A 20,867-nucleotide genomic window follows, 5' to 3' on the forward strand; every position below is an offset into this window, starting at 1 on the left:
TTCCTTCCTTCCTTCCTTCCTTCCTTCCTTCCTTCCTTCCTTCCTTCCTTCCATTTTTTTTCTTTTTCTTTTGTTTCTACCAAAACACTTAGTGCCTTGGGACCTAGCATATTTCATTCTAAAGTTTCACTGGGGAGAGGGAAAGAAAGAACATTCATGTGTATGAGCACATGTATACACTGGGTTATTTTCTTATTTTAGACATGGTCTCAAGTAGCACAAGTAGGCTTTGAATTCATTCTAGTTCTCCTGTCTTCACCTCCCAAATGCTAGGATTATGGTCATGTGCCACCACACATAGCTAGGTAAAGAATTTTGCTGAGATGTTAAAGTTATTTTTTATATAAATCTGTGTTTGTTTTTCAGTTTCTCTTTTAACCTGGCTATCACAAATAATTTAGACTTATATTTGTTTAATAATAAGCTACACAGCACAATAACTGAGTAGTTATTACTCTATTCTTAACCCTCTAAATTAATCTGGTTTCCTTCCAGTTTTCATCCCAGAGATAATTGCACTTTGTGGCTTCCCTGCTCCAGTTCCTTCTTCTGATGTCTCTTGTACCTCTCTCATGGCTGAATCCCCTACTTCCTCCTCTTAACTTCTCCTCCTCTGCCTGGCAGGAAGTCTAGCCCTATTCTCTCCCCTGCTCAGTGATTGGCTGTAAGCTGTATTATTGGTATATTAGGGACAATTGTGGAGCAAGTGTTTACACAACATTGAGACAGGAGATTCTCAGAATGAGGATTGCAATCAAATGTGGGGGTACAGAGATCAGTATTTGAATTACACAATAAGCTTATGCCTACAGAGAGTTTTGTCACTAGTATATTCTTAGTATGTAGAGTACTGCATGTACCAGGCATTCATTGGCTCATAGCTGAATAAATGAATGAAGTAAAAGCTGAGACAGAAGTTAGGAAAGATGTAGAGAAAACTGGGCTTAAGATAGAATTTGGAAGTAAAATTAATAGGGTAGTTCCCAGTAGTGGAATAATTTTGGTTGTTGGTTAAGAAAGCATTCACAAGCACAGTGTTTTCTTAAACTACCATATTAGTAATTAGATGAAAGACCTTGTTCAGTGTAGTGAAGGCTAATAAGAATTTGATAAGTATTCAACTGCGAAAATATTTGTATAGTTTTTGGTTATTGTTTTTGGTTGGTTGGTTTTTGTCACGGGGAGGATTGTACTCATGGGCTCAAGCAGGGCAGAGTCGAACGGTTCTTGAATCGGGAGTGAGGATTAATATTATTTAAATAAACACACAGCACACAATAAACTTTCTTAAAGGTCCAGACTAGACAGCCACAGCAAAAGGCAGGCTGCTGCAGCAAGCAGTGCAAGCAGCAAGTCTCAAGTCTCTGCCTCCAGCCCTCTGTTTCCTTCATTTAGATTCCCCACATTATACTTGCTTTTTGTGAAATCTTAGGTCTGGTTCATGCTCCATGTCCTCTAAGCTCTCTCCTCCAGCTCTGCCTTCCTCGTGCTTTCTCCTGGAGCTCCTCCTCCTTCTCGCCCCTTCCTGTTCTCTAGCTCCTCCCCTCTTTCCTGTCCTCTGGCTCCTCCCATCGCACAACATTGTATCTAGTTGCGTATTTGACTCCTGTTTACACAAGAGTCGGCCTTCTTCTGCAGTAACTGTCGGCCTGTCTTTTTATTGTAGAGTTTCTAAGCCAGAATAGAAATATCTCAGAACAATGGTTTAATTTGCACAAGGAGCCTGAGGAAGAGGTGTGATCCTCACAAGCTATCCCACCTGCTGTCACAAACAAAAGGAGATGGACTTGCAAGTTCTCTGCCATCAGTAAAGGCCTCCCAAAAGCCATCTCTCCACCGAGATTTAAGTATCAAAGCAGGCCACTGGAGTCAGGGCTCCCGACACTTTACTCACTAGCCTATGTTCTCAGCCTTTGTTTTGTTTTGTGTTTTTGGAGACTGGGTCTCACTATAGGCCTGAAACCCACTGTGTAGTTACAGGCTGGCCTCAGACTTGGCAGCTATCCTCTTACCTCAGCCTCTTGAGTGTTGGTATTACAGCCATGAGTTCCCAATCTGTTTTCCTTATATACTTAAAGAGTGCTTGCTGACAAGCCTGGTGAGTTCAGAACTGACTGCTGCAAGTTGTCCTCTGACCTCTACACATGCAAAGATGTATCACACATTCACACACTAGCTAACTAATTACTAAGTAAGTAAGTAAAACATTTAAAAATTTAATAGAATTTATGAGATAGTTTGTTAAAGTACCCTGCACTTGTGGTTCTCACCTAGGCACAAATTTTGTTTATCCTGTTCTGCTCAGGGAGAGGCAATTGCCAAAAACCCGTTCTCTGCTAAATAACCAACAGTGAACAGGTCAGTCCACTTTTCTCGCCCCAGGGGTATTAATTGCCTGGTTCAAGTAGTCTGTAGTATTGCATTTGAGAAAGTAGAGTTAATGATGTTACATCCATAGGCTTGAGCCCCAAAGTAACTTCATGTCTATTCAAGGAGTGATTTGAAGTGGTTTTGTTTTGAGGTAGTGTAAATTTTGTACGTCTACTCACTGGTATTAAGAGTCGATTGTTGTCTTCTGAGTACACTGTGAAGGGTAATGTGATTGGGCATTAATCAACTAGTATTGACTGTAAAGTAAGATTTTACGAAATAATAATTGACTTTAAAGAAGTTTAAAAGTACTATTTTTACTAAATCTCCAGCAAATATTGGGGATACGCTTATGATCTCAATTAGAAGGAAATTGTGAAGACGTTCTCATGTAGTTTATCAGATGTCGAATTTTAAAAGATTGTATAAGACCAGGAAAACAAAATTATAATTATAATATTGGAAGTTACCTTAGCACAACTTTGGGAGAGCAGTTTGATACATTGCATTTTTAAATGTTTGAACTGTTTCACTAAAATAATCTATCACTAGTTATTTGTGTACAAAAAGTTAAGCTAGTAGGGAAAGATACTACAAAAAAATACTATTTATTGAAGCTCTGGTTGTTAAGTGGAAATAGAAATAATTCAATAGAGCATATTGTTCAGAAATCATTAGCAAGCAAGTGCATTGTCTTTACACTCCCAGAAACGAGAGTTGTGTATAAGGATTAAAAGGAGATGTAAAATATATTAAATAGCAGAGGAAATGAAGTTGTAAGGAGAAAACCACAAAATGTGTGTGCATGTAGGGCATAAATTATGAATTTACACATCTAAGTCACACATGACAGAAAAATCTGGAAAAGTGAATACTAATTCTAAGAGGAATAGGATAGATCCTTACGTTTTAGACTTATTTGGTTGTTTTATACTGAGTATCTTTCAGAAGCAGTAACAAAAATCTGTTTTAAAGCCAGGTATCATTATTTAATCACTTTATAGCTGTCTTTTTCCTTTTAAAAATATTTTTAATTAAGTGTATGTGTGTGAGTATGTGCCTGTGAGTGAAAGTATCAGCAGAGGTCAGAGACACTGGATCTCTTGGAGTTGGAATTACAGCTGGTTTTGAGTTCTACACACTGGGAATGGAACTTGAGTCCTCTGCTCTTAACTGCTAAACTAAACTCTGGACCCCTATAATTATGTCTTTTATTGCTTTAAGTTGACCTTTGTCTGCATGTTGTAGTATAAACCAAAATTATTTATATTTTTAAAATAGCTAATGGTTCCCAGGACCAGTTATTTGCTGTTCAGTTATTTTTAAGTTCATAACATTAAGATGAAAGTCAGTTAAATGTCTTAAGTATACTAGCCTTGAATGCAGAGTTTATCCTGTAGGTGGTGCTGGTGATTTTGTGGTGTCCTTTAAAGCTATTTGTCTCTCAGATTTTCGCTACACTGGGAAATTATTTAATTATTGATGTTGCTAGTAGAATGTTTATCTTTCATGTAACTATTGAAAAATCAGTATTTCCTTACAGTTATTTCAAGAAATACTTGTTGCAGAAAAAAATCTACACTAAATTTTTTGTATAGATTTCATTTTGCATCTTACTTGTCTGCTTAACTGCTTAGTGCAGTATTTGAGAAAATTGATTTTTAATTCTGATTTTTACTTCCCAACTGCTCAGAATTTCCAAAATTCACCAAATATAGCAGTAGAACTAAATTATCACAACGAATTTTCTTTGCAGTCGTCCCTTGCCTTCTCTTTGTATGTGACTCTCCCTCTCTTTTTTTTTTTTCTCTTGTCAAGTTCAAGAGCAGCTCAGATGCCATGAATTAAGTGTAGCACAAAAGGAAGAAAGGAGACCCTTTTGAAGAACAAAGGCCTCCCATTAGGCTGCCATATTCTTTTCTGACCAAAAGTGCACCCTACATGGTTTCTATTGTTGTCCACATGCCCTGCACATAAGGTAAATATAGTAGATCCTCATTACCTTACGTTTTCCTCCCCTTTCTCCTATGCCACACATAACCAGTGCAGCTTTAGGTCTTTGCTATCTTTAGACGTTCTTAATACAGTTCCTTTATAGCCTTTTTAAAACTACAGGAGTAGAAGTGGAGAACAGCACACCAAGTAAAACCCTACAAGAAGGGAAAATGAGCTGTTAGATAAGCTGCAACCCGAGATCAGGGCAGCTGGGAGGACCAGAGACTATGGTAGTATGCTACTCTGTGTTAGTTAATATCCTGGCTTTTTCAGTTGTAACTTTGATTTGCACTCTCTGTGGATTCACGAGTTAGTTATCTTTCTTTGTCCATGCAGCAGAACAGGCAAAACAAACATTCAATTGCTAAGTGCAGTCTTTAAATGAGAACTTGTTGGTAATCTGTATGTTTGTTCTTTGGTGTTATGTACATTACTTATAAGTTTGCTAATATGTGTTTTCATTGGAATCGAATGAAGACTGGGGGAAAAAAGCTTTAAGTGGTAAAAAGAGTAGAGAACTTATTCCACAGAAATTGGTTGCTTTTATTTTTTTTTTTATTTTTTTTGAGGCAGGGTTTCATGTAGCTCAGATTGGCTTTGAACTTACTGTGTAGCTAAGGATGACCTTGAATACCTGATGTTCCTGCTTCCACTTTCCAGTTGCTGGGGTTACAGATGTGTGCAACCATACCTGGCCAGAAGTTGCTGAAAGTCCATGTTGTATACATTTGAGATTAGTCTGCTAATTGTACAGTTGTTTTAATATTGCTGAAAATGCCAGTTGCACTTACAAAGGACTGTGTGGTTCTTGATATTTGCTTACAGTTAACTATAGAGGAAAAGACCCGCAAGTTACCAAGCATTTTGAAATAGCCAAAGGCCTCTTCATTGTACTGAAAACATGGTGTCCTGATGACTGGAAGATTGGGTATTGGTTTTATTTGTATTCTTTGGAAGAAACTGGACGGTCAATAAATGGTTTGCGGTATTGTCAGGGTGTAAAGAGATGGAAAGAATGATAGAAGGAGAAAGGATGTCTTTTTGCTGTAATTTTAAAATAAAAACATTTATTTTAATGTAGAAAAGGGTAAGAGTTGACCTTTCAACGGCATATACCTTCTTTTTGTAATACTGGACGGATGGATGGCAAGCAATTTGTGACAACATTTACAGGCTATCTTGAACTCACTGTGAATTATGGGCTGCCCTTTTAGGATTATAGATATGATTTAGTGGGGTAAAAAGAACAGTAACTAAACCTTTTCTAGAAATAGTGACATTTTATTTAGAAAATTTCATGAGGTGAAATTTATGTTCTGAGTTTTTTCTACATGAATTTCACATTAAAAATACCTAATATATTTAACCTTTTTTTTCCTAAATTTTTTTCATGAATATTAAAACATAGCTTAATGTGGTTGTGTGTGTGTGTGTGTGTGTGTGTGTGTGTGTGTGTGTGTGTGTAATACTAAAAAATTGTTTTTACCTTCCTTAGCCCTTAGTAGTTGCTTTTTAGGAATCATGAATAGTTTAATGATTTGAGGGTACAGTAGTCAGCAAGAATTCTTCAGATTATTTGCTTGGCGGCAAAATAAAAGGCAGAAGGCCTCTTGCTTTGTACTGTGGAGGAAATGACCATTTCTCTTGGCTGTATGAGATGTTCTAAGGATGTAGCCAGGATTCTCAGAGCCAAGTGGAAAGACTTGTTCTAATCCTGTCTAACCTTTTTTTTTTTTTTTTTTTGCCTATGCCCACATATTAGGATGTTTTTCTTTTGTTTTATTGGGGTGGCATTTGTCCTCAGGAGAAATCAGTGACAGTCACACACAGATTGCTGAACTGCTGTGGGTTCAACGATACTGTTCTGTGCATTTACTCGTAACAGCTTTGATATGGGTGCATTAAACATTTGCTGTTGGGAGATGGAGAGTAAATTCTCATTCTTTGACTGCATGCTCTGTCTCCTGCCATCACTTTTCAAGAACACAGTTTTGTTCCTACCATACAGCTTGTCACTAACTCCCTGCTGATTCTTCTTGTTAATCCCCTGCACAAGAGTCTACACACTCAATACATTTCACACATGTAGGGTTACTCTTGTGAAATAAATGTTGTAGTTATAACTTCCTAAGTTAGTGTTGATTTTAACATTTTGTGTATATGCTATAAATTATATTGAACTTACACTGTATTGCATAGTTTGTCATTTTAGAACCATTTTTAAATTTAAAGATATGTTAAGTCTTTAAAATGTTTTATACTGTTGTTCCATTATAACCATAGCATGCAGAATTTAAAAAAAAAATCAAGTAAACAGTAAATTTTAAAATAAAAAAGAATACCTAAGAAAGTGGTGATAGAAGCAATTTAGAGCAGTGGGTCAACTCTTCTTTTTGAGCTTGCTTTGAAGCTATTTGAACAGTTGCTGGGGCACTTTTAAACATTAAATGTATTTGTGACTAAAACCCTTCTTCTCTAGCTGCCAAGACCTCACACGGTTCTCACTATATAGAATTAAGCGATGGTTGAAAGAGAAAGGGAATAATAAGATTGGTCAGACCTATATTTATTAAACGATTGAGCATAAAAAGATTTGAAGCCTTATAGTAGTTCAAGGAAGTAGGATTCATAAAAAGTTAAGGTGGTGGCCCTCCCCCTCTATGTGGATAGATTTTGATTTTAAAACATTCAAGCTGTGCCCCTGGGAGAGATGTTCAAGGATAGGAGAGGAGTAATGAAATAAGGACTTAAGAAAGTTTCCTTGGAAGACTTAGAACTGGCAATAGAAAAAAGAAACAGTAAACTAACAAGAGAGAAACAATTCTTTATTTCCACAAACACTGATGAAAACATAGGTGGGCAGATAATGGTCCTTATGCCAGTCTGACATTGTCCTTGTGTCTCACATGCTTGCTCTCTGTATTTACTTGGCCCAGGGACAAGAGTTGGCTTCATGTTTTCAGGTGTATTTAAAAAAAAAATAGAAGAAACAAGATTTTATGGCATATTAAAATTATTTGAAATTGAAATGCTAACAGAATTAAATTGAATCCAGACATAGAAATATCCACTTATGTATGTATTGTCTTTGGTATTTCTAGCAGTTTTTGGGCTGCAATGAAATATGGAGTAGTTGTACCAGAGACTATATGGCACATAAAACTAAATTTCATGTTTATTTCCTGGCTCTTTATATACATCTGCTGGTCACAGAAATGTAGAATGTTTTCTAAAACCAGAAGTCCCTGGCTATTAATGAATTTCTTTTATGTTTACATTTGCTGGAATACATGCTTTGACCCCATAAATAATTTGATTATTTCTATGCAATAAATGCATAGTCAATATTATGCTTTTTGTTCTTGATAATACTCCCTTGGTTGAGGGTATTTTTTCCTTTAGAGATAGGTTCTCTATAGATGGCCCCGTCTGGCCTTGAACTCAAGATTTCCATCTGATAGACTCCCAGTGGTTGGATTATAGACCCTTGATGGATGGGGAATATTTAGTTTTTTCTGCTTCTCTCATTTGAATTGTGAAAAATCAAACAATTTTTAGAAGTTAGTCTAATTTTGCTGTTGCAAGTCTATTGAGAACTTTGTAGCTCTGTCTTCATCTGCACTTGGAAAAGTTACAAGAACTTGAACATTAGAATTGCTGTTTGGAAAAGCTTTTGCTCCATTTGAGCCAAGTTCATGAGATGAAAAGTAAGTCTTTGTTGAAAGTACTAGGATTTCCAGAAGTTACAAATTAAGCACTTTAAGATATATTAAGTGAGGACTGTCAAGATGACTTAGTGGGTGAACATGCTTGCTGTCAAGCCTTACTACTGAATTTGATCCCTAAAACCCAGATGGTAGAAAGACAGAATCAACCCCTGCAAGTGGTCCTCTGACCTCCACGTGCTGGCCCTGGCTCCACCCACACAGTAAATAAATGCATAATTTTTAAAGATGTACTTAATGATCACATTCTAAACATATACTGTAAACACTGGCTTATCTTTTTCTTGGTCTTAGGGCCAGCCAGTATGCTCTGTTTGTCCCATGTCATACTTAGCAGAAGCGTGGCAGTTTTTGGGAGTAACAGGGAGCTCTCCTTATACTCTGAATAAGAACTTAGGGTAACTTGTGTTACTATTTATTGAGTTGCCTGGGTGAAGGGAGTAGTGTGTGCTTAAGAATTTGAACTTCTAGTCCATTTCCCTTCTCTTCTGCGTGACTCTTAAGCCTCAAACTGCTTCAGCCAATGAAAATACGAGATTTAAATACTGAATGAGAAGGTAGAGAGTTTGCTTAACAGAGTTGCCGCCCTTCAAATGACCTGAGTTTGGTTCCCAGCATCCACACCAGGCAGCTCCAGAGGATCTGACACCACATTCTGGCCACCCACAAATACATAGCGTGCATAAGCATTAACAAAAATCTTTTAAAATAGAGAAGAATAAGTTATTAGGTTTAGAAGAAGTAGAAAAGCCAAAGTATTAATTTTCTTGCTTTCTTTCCCTGTCTTGAGTAATCAAGCCTGACTGTACCATATTGCTTATAATTGAATAAACTGTGTAAAAAAGCAAAAGCCACAACTATTGATGAAACAGATTTATTCTGAGTGAAGAACCTGTTACTAGCTAAAAATGAGACCTCTCATAGCTAGGTTTTCTCAGTGCTTATGGTCAAGCAATAACAAGAGTGATAGTTTTCTTCTCTTCTTAGTGGCTACTTAACATAAGTTTAAGGATCTTTCTACATAGGACTTTCCTGCATGTATAAGTAACTTCAGTTACTGTGGTGCTTTCATTGTGAAACATCCCCCATAGGCTCAGGTACTGGGACGCTTTAGTCCCCAGTTGGTGCTGTTTGGGAGTTGGTGTAGTCTTGTGGGAGGGAATGACCACCAGTTCAGGAAATACAGTGAAAATTTATCCAGAACTTTTCTTTTCTGACACCCTTGACCACTCTTTCTTGAAACTGCCCTCTCTGGAAGCTGAATCACATCTTTTTTGTTTCCTCTCATCTCCTTGGTAACTCCTACTGTTCTGGATTCTTGAAGGCTTGATTCTAGAATTCCAAGTTTTTTTTTTAATCTACCACCTACCTAATGCATTCATGCGCATGGCCTCAGTTACTGTTTGCTGATGCTATCTGGCATTTCTCATGTCCTGTGTTTCAGTGAAGAATATCAGATTAATAAAGACATGTTCCTGTTTTCTTCCCAAATCTATATCCTCTCTTATCCTCGCATAAGCAATCATTATCTCCCTCCTGGAACATGAAAGGTGCACCAGCAACCCTCTGGTGGTTTTTGTCTGTACTGAAGCAACAGTAATGTATGTCATGAAAGGACAAATTTACTTACTCTTAGGATTCTAAGGCAATTTGGGTGATGTGTCCCACTACACTTCTTTAGCCTCATCTCTTGTCTCCTTAGTGTATATATAACTCCCTTAGGCCTCTGTCCAAATTCTCGCACATACCTTCTTTGACATTCTACCTCTCTTTGCCTTGTTGGTTGTCATTTTAGTCTTTACATATAGACACAAAGACAGTGACCATACAAAAACAGTGATTCCATGGTTGTTGTTCTTCTTCGTAGAATTTGTCGTAATTTGTTGTATGTCTCTGTGATGGGACTGAAAACTGAGGAAGGATGGGACTGGCGTGTTTTAATCACTATTGTTTCCTCACTATCTGGCATATGGTAGACAGTTTATGAATGCTAATTTAATAACTCTAGTTTGACTCTTTCTGTGTCCTCATTACATCATTGGTCTGGACATTTTACTTCTCAGGGAATTTAAGGGCATGGCATCATTATCTATGTAGATCTCAGAGGTAAATATAATGATTGTCATGTGATACAATTTTGAAATTAAAAATCAGGTAAGCCCAGACAGTTCCAGAACTGGACATATCTTTTCAGATAGTCTGGAAGCTCCTTTCTATTTGTTTTTACCTGTCTACTAAAAGAATTCAAACGGATACAGGGATTTTGTTTTAGTTTAGCAAACATTTGAGGGTTGATAATATACTAGACATTTTACAGACTTTAGTGTTTCTCCACCCTTTCATTTTATCTTTCTATGATAATAAGTTTATTTTTAAATCACCTGGGTACATATTTGTATGTTTGGATATGTCTCTTTAAGTAAAACACTTTTTTGTTTGGTTTTGTTTTCTGAGGGGACTCTTGGTATACAGCCTGCCTAGAGGGGAACAACGATTTAAACAAGCACTTTACAAATCAAATGATCACTTTAAGATTGCTGGACTGGGCCTGGCTTTGATGGTGCACACCTTTAGTTCCAGCGTGCTGGGGGCAGGGGCAGGGACAGAGACAGAGGCAGGTGGATCTCTGAGGAAAGACTGAATGTCTGACCATTTAGATAGATAAGCTAATGACGCTGTGAATTTTGCTTGTGCTTTACTTTCCTTTTTGCTGGAAGGGTTTGTTTTGGTTCACAATTTGAAGGTACAGTCCATGGTGGGGAGTCATGGCAGTAAGGGCAAGTGGGTCCCATTGTATGCACAGCCAGGAAGCAGGGAGTAATGAATGCTGGCATGAAGCTCACTTCTTTATAGTCAGTCTGGGACTAACCTGTGGAATAGTGCTTCCACAGGTAAAGGACACTTACATTCACGCGATCTAGAAAATCCTCCCCAGGCATACCCAGAGACTTTTCTCCTTGATTATTCTGGGCCCTGTCAGGTTCACAGTCAGTGTTAGCCATCAGAGCATTCTAAAGATGTTCAGTGCTGTTGAAACAAGGTAGATGTATGTCCCTGTGTTCTTTTTTTTCCTCACCATAATGTACAGAATATACATAGGCCGACAGTGTGTAATGAACACACATAATACTTCCCTGGTATTTGGTGGTAGATGATGGTGTCAGACTGGTAAAACACTTTTTTTTTTTTTTTTTTTTAATGATGCATTGATGAAGAAAATCAGTGTTTGTTTTACAGGTGTAATGCAACTGACTTCTGCCTTTGATTGTAAACTGCAGCTGTTAGAAGTTACCAGTATTGTTTTTTGCCAAACCATTTCTTTTTCTTACCATTGTTTTATTCTCCTTGATAGAATATATATTAGGGTCAGAGGAATGACCCACCCTTGCAACCCCATAAATATGGACATGCTTGATAATTTATTTTTAAAACATGAATAAGATGATAAGAGATCAGACTTAGTGCAAGGAGAAATGGGATTTTTGGCCAAGAGGTTGTAGCATAAATGTCGTAGAGAAAACATAGATATTTATGAGATTGAGGCGCCAAGTGGTGAGGTTAGCTCCAGGGTAAAGAAAAAGTAAGGGAACCAGAACACTAAGAACTGTACTGGCATGATATCTTGTATGAAAGCATGTTATCAATTTATGATATCAAAAATAATAAAGCTGAACTGGAGAGATGGCTTAGCAGTTAGGAGCATTTACTGCTCAGGAGTAAATGAGGGCTGGAGTTTGAATCCCAGCAGCTGTGTAGCAAGCCAGACACCACACGAAGGGCTGTAGTTTCAGCTCTAAGGGATCTAATATCTTCTTTTGGCTTATGTGTATGTGCGCATATATACTACATAAGTGAATAAACAAAACCTTTAAGAAAATAATGAAGCTTTCTTGTTGGACTCTTTATTATTTATAGTGTTCTGCCTGACGTGTACACCTGCACACCAGAAGAGGGCACCAGATCTCACTGGAGATGGTCGTGAGCCACCATGTAGGTTGCTGAGAATTGAACTCAGAACCTCTAGAAGAGCAACCAGTGCTCTTAACCGCTGAGCCAGCTCTTTAGCCACCTCTCTAGCTCCCTCTTGTTGGACTCTTGATGATAAAAGTGAATGTGCTGGGGAACAAAGTTGCCAGGTGTCTGAGTTATTTTTAAAAGTATTCTGTTTAGTTGTCTACGCTTTTTTTTTCTCCTTTTATTTGTTAGATGGAGCCATTTGCTTTATAACTAGTCTATTAATTTCTTTAGAGAGTAGAAAAATAGTTGACCACTTACCATTAATGAACATGTTGCCATCCTCTTAAAAAGGTGATTTCCGTAGTCAGTCCCGTGTCTGTGTGGCCAGCATTGCAAGTATGAACTACTGTGATCATTTCCATTAGAAAGAGCGTCTTCCATGTTGACATTAGGGTTTACATGATCCTTAGTTTGTTTAACAGGCAAGTCAAGGTTTTATAGACCTGTTTTTCTTTTCTTTGAAAGGATTTTTAGTTCAGACTACTATGAATCTTTGACTTTTTAGGGGCATTTTCCTTTAAGTTTAAATCTTCATGGGAGGAGAGTGAGGTGTTCAGTCTTCATTTGGCTCCAGTTTAGATGCTGTCTTTCATTTTATGGACATAAAGTATTTGAGATTGCTTATTTCAGTAACAAAAATGCTTAAGGCTGTGATTGTCTAAATAAGAAGAAAAAAGGGCAAAAGAACTACAGTGTGCAAGTTTAATACTGGGGAAAAACAATCTATTTTATATTTGTAGGATGTTGGTTTTCAAGCAGTTAACAGAAAAGTGAATTTACAGTATGGAGAGATGGCTCAGTAGTTAATAGCAGTTGTTGCTTTTGCAAAAGACATGGGTTAAGTTCCCATGTCTAGCACCCACATGGCAGCTCACAAACAACCTAAAACATAACAATTCCTGTGTCAGGGGATCTGATGCTCTTTTCTGGCCTCTGGGGGCACTTCATGCACTTAATGCATATACCTTCATGTAGGTAAATACTCAGGCACATAAAACAAAAATTTATTTTTCATTTTCAAAGATAATTTAAAACTTGTCCCATATGTTTTTAAGATAACTGATTAATATATCATGGTAAAAGTGGGTGTACTGGTTCACGCCTTTAATCCCAGCACTAGGGAGGCATAGGCAGGTGGATCTTTTGAGTTCAAGGCCAGCTAGGGCTACATAGTGAGAGACTGTCTCAAAAAAGAAAGAGAAGCACAGAAGGTGCTAGCCTTGGCCATGACTAGTTCTGGATTTTAAGAGCAAGATTATGAAAATAATGTTTTTCTACCCTATATCAAAATGATCCCTGTGTATTACATGTGGCATTATTCATGATGTGTGAGTAACCCATCCTTTTTGGATTACTCAAAAAAGGAAAGTCCAGAAAGAAGATGATTCAGGACCAGGGGATGAACAAATCCATGAACTTCAACCTGGATATTAAGGGACTGGGGGTACAAACTGAGCCTGGAAGTTGTATATGGTCTCTTTAGTCTTAGTTGTAACGTCTTAGGTCGGTGGTACAGATGCAGTTATTTACCAGCCATTGGGAAAGATGATGCAGAGACTAAGAATAGGTTCTAGAGACTAACCCCTCCTTCTCAGTCTCTGTCGCCTTTTCTATAGACTGAACTTTCTTGAGGATAGTGTGCAAAGTTACTGGACCAGAGAATAGGGACTCAATAAATGGTAGTTATTAAGTTGAAGAGCATAAGCACTTCTTGACTTAAAAAAATGCTAGACAAATGAAGGATATTAAAACCAACTCCACAACTAAAAATAACTCCAGCATGTCCTTAAGCAAATTTATTGGCAAACTGAAGACATGATTAAGTAGAAACTGTGTACTGTGAGAGCTCTGCCAGGAGCGTGGTGTTAGAAGATTAGGATGTAATTGTGCTGCCTGAGGTTTTCATGGCGGAAGTTTTAGGAGAATCAGTTAACAAAAGATTGATGTGCTGGATGTTTGGAAAGTGCTCTTAAGAATTAGAGTAGAGGGGAGACGTCTGCCAGGAAGGGAAATTGGAGGGTAAGGCAAATGAGTACTAAAAGAGGGCCCTGAACTGAGAACAGTATTTGACATTCTTGCTTTTTCAGATGAGATCTTATGTTAGTTAGATTTGGCCTCTAACTCCTGGGCTCTGCTTAGTCCTCCTGTCTCAGCCTCCCAAGTAGTTAGAACACTGGTACCTGGCGTTGGAGGAGGCTGGCTTGTTTTCTTTCTTTCTCTCTCTATTTCTTTCTTTCTTTCTTTCTTTCTTTTTTTCTTTCTTTCTTTCTTTCTTTCTTTCTTTCTTTCTTTCTTTCTTTCTTTCTTCCCTTTCCTTCCTTCCCTTTCCTTTTTTCCCTTTCTCTTTTTCCCCTTCCCTTCTCCCTTCTTCCTTCTCCCTTCCCTTCTCCCTTCTCCCTTCCCTTTTTCCTTTCCTTTCCTTTTTCCTTTTCCTTTCCTTTTTTCCTTTCCTTTCCATCTTCCTCCCTCTCTCCCTCCCTTTCTCTCCCTTCCTGCTTTCTTGCTTTCTGACCATAGTTGGAGAAAAGAAGGTCACTGATGGCTTCTAGTGGCTTGAGAGTCTCCATCCTACAGTGGACAACAAAATCCCCCCCCCCCAAAAAAAAATATGCTCAAAAATTTCAGTAATGCTTAAGAGATGGTGGTCAGATGCAAGGTACAATAGGAAACTCACTAACTGAAAAAGCATTTCTATTATTGCCATTTCATCCACTCTTCAGTAAACAGAAGCATGAGTACAAATTTAACTCAGACATGTTTAGCCCAGCATGGTACATGTAAATGTGCCCCCAAAACAGAAGTTTTGTTTGCTCAGCATTGTCACCATGCAAACTAGATGCTAAATGAAGCCAGTTCTGCTGACCTCCCAGCTGCATGTTTTCTCTCCCTCCTGGAGGCCAGAAAATTGTAAAGAACATTTGTTTAGAGTAGATGTTACAATAAAATAAATTCTTAATAGCAGTTTTCTAAATTTCTGTATATAATGGTAGGTAACTGATTAATATAATGTATTAGTAAATTTAAGAACGCTTTTTTTATTTGACTGAAGAAAGGCAAACCCAAAGACTAAGGCATTTTTGACTTTTAAGTAGAGGCTTAAAAGAACTGTGATATGGTTAGACTCTGACTAGGTGTTGTTGAACAATTTTACCTAATACTTTTTTTCTCTGTTTTTCATGTGTGAATGGGAATAATGAAGAAAAAACTTACGTGATTGTTCTTGTGAAAAGACACTAGTTAATGTCAGCTTTACGTAGGTTCTGGGATTTAGCACATGAAAATTGTTTAACTTTATGTGTGTGGTTATTTCACATGCATATATGTCTGCATCACATGTGTGACCAGCGTCAGTGGAAGCCAGAAGAGAGTGCCTGATCCCTTGGAACTGAAGTTACAGTTGGGAACTACTGTGGAGATGCTGATAATTGAACCCAGGTCCTCTGGAAGAGCAGCCAGTGCTCTTAAGCACTAAGTCACCTCTTTGGTCCCCTGGTGTGCTATATTTAAAGATCTTATTACTTTTTTATTTGTGTTTCTGTGTATGTGAGTATGTCTGCACATGTATACAGCTACACAAGTGTGTTTGCCAGAAGGAGGTGTGAGGTTCCTCAGAGCTTGAGTAACAGGCTTTTGTGGAACAGTGGGTTTGTTCAGTGAATGCTGAAATCTGAACTTTGGTCTTCAGGATTGAGCAGCAAGTGCTCTTAACCACCAAATCATCTTTCCAACCCTTTTCTGTATTTTAGTAAAGTGGTTCTCCATGCCTTATGTTATGAAGAGAGGGGCCTTCCTCCTATTTAATAAACAGTAAGGCCCGCATAAGTGGTTAATAGTATTCCAAACAGTAAGTGTTTTTACCCAGCTTCATCCGTTGTGCTATGGAGACAGTAAGGGCTCAGTCACAGAAAATTCAAGCCAGCTTCTTTATTGGTCATTCCTCTTCGCCCTCTAGCTATCCTATTTTAGATTTAGGGCCATAGGATAATTTTTCTTCCTTCACTTTTATTTATTTCCTTGATTAATGATTTCAAGTTTCTGCTTGTTTTAAATTGTATTTATCTCCAAGCTAATATCTGAATTGTAATAAATATTGATAGTTTCTGTATTAATGGAAAGTTGGTTGAATGTTTCTAATCTGAAGAGGTCCGTGGAGTGTTTAAAGTAATTCTGTTTCTTCATTGGTTGTTTACTTAAAAATGAAGAAAATTGTTAGTGGTTGGAACACTTAGTGCTCTGGCTTCCGCTCTTTTTTCTTTGAGATAGACCCTGGCACATCTCTTGTAGGGTAGGCAGTGAGCACCTCTCAGTCTTCTGGGGACAGAGTAAGGAAATCCTATTCTTACGGAACACATCTTGTGAAGATTATATGTCAATAATAGAGGAACTTTGGGGGGGGGAAGATTGTGCTGGTTTAGTTTTATAAAGTTTGCTTTCATCACTGTGCAATCTTAGCAGATGTAGTGGTTGACCTTTCATTTTAACATTGTTCGTAGCTAGGTGTTTGTTCTGTTTTTAGTTTCTGTTGGTGCCTTCCACAATAAGCGCTTGTTGCATAGTGTTTAATCCACTGAATGAATAAATTGTTGTGCTTTGCTGAAAAATTTTTAGTGTTACAAGGATAAATGAACACATAGTTATTGTTTGTCTTATATTCAATTCATGCTCACATTTCTCTTTATTTAGATGTGGAAATTAAGCTATTTAAAATAATCTGGCAGCTATGATGTTGGTATAAGAAATAGTAGCTTTATCTTTATTATAAGGAAGATGCTCTACACTAGTGACAGAATAATCTTCCAGAATGCCCTTTTTCTCACCTGTAAAACAATTAGTGACTTCTTTATAGGGTTAGTATTAAAAGGATAATGTTGAAGCCTCTCTGGCATGGTGTCTGGTACTCCCAATGTTCAATAAATGTTTATCATATTAAAAACCAGATGGCAGTGTTCTTTAGCTGCCTCCCAAGTGCTGGGATTAAAGGTGTGGGCCACCATCGTCCAGCTTTAGGATGTAGGATGATCTTAATAAAAGCCCTAGTGTCACAAAAACTTAGAGTAAGGAGAAGATATCACAGTTTAAGCCTCACTCCCCTGAAAAGGATATTATTTTCTCCTTTAGTACCCTTGGCAAGTGTGTATACCTCAATTGCTGTTCAGTTTCTTCTTTTGACAAAACATGATAGGTTTTCATTAAAGTTGAATATGGTTGTTTAGGGTAGGTTTCTGTAAAATCTGGCAGTGGAGCTAGATCTTGAAGGGTGAGATAGAAAAATATGAGTATTTACAGAGTTTCTGATAACAGAAACCAGGTGTGACAAGGAGAGGAGCTGGGCTGTTACAGGAAGTCATGAATGTGGATCTGTGCCCATGGGACTGGGTAAGGAAGGTACAGGAGTAACCAAATGGAAGCTTTCTGCAGTGTGACTTTCTATATCCATCAAATGAATTATTAAAAATGTAACTGTGATTTGATCAAATTTGCATCAGAAAATTATAGCAAATACAATCAGCAATCGAAGTAGACTTCTTTTCCCATGGACTTCAGGTTATTATAAGTACGTAATTTTCTATTTAAATTAACTTAAAAATACTTTAAAAGGGGGATTGGGGGCTGGAGAGATGGCTCAGAGGTTAAGAACACTGACTGTTCTTCCAAAGGTCCTGAGTTCAATTCCCAGCAACCATATGGTGGCTCGTAACCATCTGTAGTAAGATCTTGTGTGCAGGCAGAATGTTGTATAAATAATAAATAAATCTTTTTTAAAAAAGGAAAAATTTGTTTAAAAAAAAAAGGGGGAGGATTGGAACATGGGCACAGAACAAGTTACAAAAATGATTAGGCAGATTTGGCAGAATAATTTCTAGACAGGAAAAAAAGTGGTAATAAAGTTTAAATTTCAGTGGATAGTACATTTGAAAAAGGAATTTTGAAATTAATGGGAGATCTTGGGAAATTAACCAGATTAGTGCTAGTGTTATGGATTTAAATATGAAAGAGAGGGTAAGAGATAGAGGGAACAGAATGAGAAGGTTTAAAAGTAATTAATGAAGTTCTAGAGAAAATAGTTCTCAAGCAATTACCATCCTAGCTGCACATCCTCTGAGAACCAGCCATGAGTGTGGACAGGCACTCACTAGAGATAGTGGAAGCCTAAGGACACCTACAAATACTGGGAGAAAGCAACCTTAAGTTTACACAGCCAAACTTTTATAAAGATGAAATGGTAGGTTTGGATACATTAACTGAGTTGATTGTCACCATATCCTATACTAAAGGAGCTGTTAAGAGCCAGTTTTAAGATAAAAGGAATTTGAACTCAGAAAGAAAGACTGAAGTACAAGAAAGGTGAACAAAAAGACTGGAAATACATGGATAACTATTAGTAAATTGTATACAACTTATTTTATATCAACAGAAGTTATCAACTTTCTCAAAATAGTGTGCACCCATAGTCAACCATTGCAGACAGTAGAATAGGAACTTTTCAAGAGAAGCTGTAATCCTAGCCTTCTCTCAAGATTATGTTCATTTTAGGAATGTCTCTGATAGGATTTGAAATGAATGAATGTCTTTTAAAAAATGTGTCTATTTGCAGGCTGCTGAGCAGATTTTCAGTTAGAATAAGAAAATTTTAAATGAATCTAATGAAGCTATGTTAACTGATCTTGCTTTTTAATTATGAAAGTCTTAACTATCAGTGTTGTTGCTATTTGAATGTGGAATTTACTAGTGAGAATACTCAGTTTTCAGATGCACTCAGTTTATTGTTTTCAAGAATATATGCTAGTCTTGGAGAAACACAGACATAACAAAATGGAGCAAAAAAACAAAACAAAAACAAAACCCAACTTGATGTTCTTCACATGGCCAAGGGCATCACAGTCAGAAGGTACACAGTGTCTTTTATAGCTTTGGCTTCAGAAAAGGAGGACTTGTTAGAGTGTTCTGTTTGTTTGCTTGTTTAACTGCTCAGCCCCAGATGTTCTGTGAAAACAATATATGGGATTTTATTAGCTGACTTTATTAAAAATCAACAATGGATGCTCTGCTCATATTCTTTTTTTTTTTTTTTTTTTTTTTTTTTTTTTTTTTTTTTTTTTTTTATTTTTTTTTTTTTTTTTTTTTTTTTTTTTTTTTTTTTTTTTTTTTTTTACAAAAACCTTTAATTGTGGACTTACGTTTAACTTGGTTGATTTAACATTTGTTGACTTTCTCAGAATCATGTTTTCACTCATCCACAAGTATTTTTGAACCTCTCTCAGGTTCTACCACACGTGTAAAATTCCTATAGTAAATAAGACTAATAGGAGTTTTCCTCCTAGTGGTGAAAACCAGAAACTGAACAAGTGTACAAATTTTAAAATCATGAGTTTTAAGAGAAAATAAAATCAGGTGAGGTAAGTCGTTTGGGTACTGTTTGACTGATTAATTGGATTGATGGATTTCAAAGATAGAGAAAGGCTTTCTGAGGAGGAGACAGAGATTGGGATAGCCAGACCCACCTTGCTACTTAGTCTCATCTGAATGAAAGGCCGTTAAGCATGTGTGACTGAGTGTGGCGTACTGTCCTGTGGTGCTGTAAGTGCTGAGAGGATGCAGATGTCAAAGTGATGAGGATTTTTTTTATAATGATATAAAAACTACAATAGCTTTTTACAACTTAAATGCTTACCTTTCCTAATTTAGGGATTGTGAGCTACTATCCTAATTTTTATTTTGTATTTGGCCCTGGGAACTCAATCACACATTAAAACACTTGGTCTCGGGTGTTTGATATGTTGGCTATGTTATGTGGTCTGTTCTTACTGAATCTGTACATTGGTACCACTGTATTGTAAAAGTATTAAATATTTGTTAACTTGAGTTGAAAAAAAAAAACCAAGGTCTTTACATAAGGAGACAAAAGATAATGCCAAAGAATCACGGGGTTTTCGATATAGAGATAATATAAAGACAGTACCTAAAGCCCCAGCCTTGTTATACAATTTAAACATCATAATCTCTTTAGAATAAACTATATATTATTGAATAACTAATTATTTATAGGTTATCTATAGGTATTCTTTTAAAATGTATGAAAACATTCTCTGTTTCTTGTTGAAATACTAGTATGTGTGTACTCTTTCAGTGAATTTTTACCCCTGGTTTCTGTTTTGAGAGTAATTGGCAACTGTTATATCAGATTTACTTTGGAGCACTGAGAAGCTGTAGAAATCTCGCCATATTGTTGTGGAGCATGACAATTACTTGAGAAGCTGGAATTATAACACACTATTTCTCTGAATACCATCTGGAGTCTGTTCCTTGGTGTCACTATAGGTAGTGTAATGTGACTGCATCGTAGGCTCTTCTCTCTCTCTCTCTCTCTCTCTCTCTCTCTCTCTCTCTCTCTCTAAGGGAGACCAGGGATCCCCTTAAGGGTCATTGTGAATTTTTTGTTGTAATTGCAGAATGATTGAGTTTGAATATGAAGGAAGAAGAGCCTAAATAGGAGAGATGTTCTGGGGCTGGCCTTCTCCACAAAAGGTAATTCCAAAAACATCTGCTGTGGCTGCTTTAACCATTTTTATTTTGTTTAAAAGCAAACATAAATAGGTAATTTGCTTCGTTGATGTGCAATGACATCAGGTTGACAGGATTTATGATACTGAAAGATTACTGGTAGAAACTCAGAGTAAGGGCAGCATTTTGAAAGTTTATCTATTTTTTTTTTTTAATTCATGTAAAATGACAAACTGGGGCCAAATAGATGGTTGGCGT

The 20,867-nt window shown here is 37.1% G+C and overlaps 1 protein-coding gene across 4 annotated transcripts in view; it reads left to right on the top strand.

Annotated features, from left to right (window-relative positions):
• The window catches only part of Pou2f1 (POU class 2 homeobox 1), a 144,585-nt gene that overhangs the window by 35,810 nt on the left and 87,908 nt on the right, over positions 1-20,867 (top strand). Inside the window, exon 2 of one of the 4 annotated variants that reach the window (XM_055624435.1) lies at positions 20,558-20,633. The exons of the other annotated variants lie outside the window; for them this stretch is intronic. The gene's annotated coding sequence lies outside the window, so the exon portion shown is untranslated. The remainder of the gene's footprint in view (positions 1-20,557; positions 20,634-20,867) is intronic. 4 annotated transcript variants of the gene reach the window in all.

This window comes from Psammomys obesus, unplaced genomic scaffold, assembly GCF_907164565.1.
Source record: "Psammomys obesus unplaced genomic scaffold, mPsaObe1.curated_primary_1811, whole genome shotgun sequence".
NCBI classification, from domain to species: Eukaryota; Metazoa; Chordata; class Mammalia; order Rodentia; family Muridae; genus Psammomys; species Psammomys obesus.